Genomic DNA, 1,287 nt, shown 5'->3' with positions numbered 1-1,287 from the left:
TCCCCCCCCCCCCCGCCAAGCTTATTTGTCCCCCAACTGTCCCCTTTTTCTGGCCTGTGTGGCCCCAAACTCCCCCCCCCCCCCCCCCGCCAGGCTGGTTGTCCCTTACTGGCCCCCCCTGCTGGCCAGTCGCCCCACACAGCCTGCTGTTCAGTCATTTGGTCGTCCCCCACTAGCCCCCTGCCGGCCTGGTCGCCCCATGCAGCCTGCTGTTTGGTCATTACTGTTACTGTGACAGTGTCCCGGACAATTTGCATATTCATCTATTATTAGTATAGATAGACTAGAGGCCTGGTGCACAAAATTCATTCAAGGGGTTCAGCCCTCACAGCCACAGTGGCTTGCCTCAGCCCTCACAGCCCTGGCTTCGTCTGGAAGGTCGTCTGGAAGGTAGTCTGGCTGTCCGGTCTAATTAGCATATTACTCTCTTATTATTACAGATAGACTTCAAGAGTATCGGCTGCTGCCCTAACCGGTTTGGCTCAGTGAATAGAGCATCGGCCTGCGGACTCAAAGGTCCCAGGTTCGATTCCGGTCAAGGGCATGTACCTTGGTTGCGGGCACATCCCCAGTAGGGAGTGTGCAGGAGGCAGCTGATTGATGTTTCTCTCTCTTCGATGTTTCTAACTCTCTCTCCCTCTTCCCTTCCTCTCTGTAAAAAATCAATAAAAAATATTTTTTTTAAAAAGAGTATCAGTTGCTGCAGACTTTGGCCTTTTAAAACCAACTACTTGCGTGACTGTGAGTCTCTCTAACTGTTATAGAGTTCTCTTTATTTAGGATGAATAAAATGTTCAAGATTCTTCTGAGTAGTCTAAAGCAAGCCATAGGTTATTTTCCATATACTCTTTCCCTGCGGTATGATTATTGGGTCACATTCAACCCATATAGGCAGAAAATGACAAATTCTTTGAGAAAACAAGTTGCTAATTGAAATTTTTTACAAAGCGGAGGGTAAGTGGAAGAGAGGACAAGGAAGAAGTGGGGAGTAGATGGGGTGAACAAGTCATCCTGCCTTGAAATTGAATAATGGGACCAGAGGGTCAGGAGGGTTAGGTCATGTTTGTTCCACTTCTGGGGAAGGATAAGGGGTTTGCTTGTAAGAAAAACCTCACTGCCAGGACAGCTTTTCTCCCACTTTGGGACAAGCATGTTCTCTTCTAATGTGGTTCATAGGTTGCTATTACGTACTCTATGCCGGCCTTTTTTTGATAGTACCTAATATATCTTGCTGGATTTGGTCTTTTTGGTCAAAGCTTCACAAACCCTGCTCTGTGGTAACCTGAA

At 47.6% G+C, this 1,287-nt stretch overlaps 1 protein-coding gene across 3 annotated transcripts in view; it reads left to right on the top strand.

Moving 5' to 3' along the window:
- EDC3 (enhancer of mRNA decapping 3) overlaps window positions 1–1,287 on the top strand; it is a 105,948-nt gene that overhangs the window by 91,234 nt on the left and 13,427 nt on the right. The gene's annotated exons all lie outside the window — the stretch shown is intronic.

Source organism: Myotis lucifugus, unplaced genomic scaffold (assembly GCF_000147115.1).
Source record: "Myotis lucifugus unplaced genomic scaffold, Myoluc2.0 scaffold_41, whole genome shotgun sequence".
In the NCBI taxonomy this organism is placed as follows: domain Eukaryota; kingdom Metazoa; phylum Chordata; class Mammalia; order Chiroptera; family Vespertilionidae; genus Myotis; species Myotis lucifugus.
This window is presented reverse-complemented; position numbering and strand designations above follow the sequence as displayed.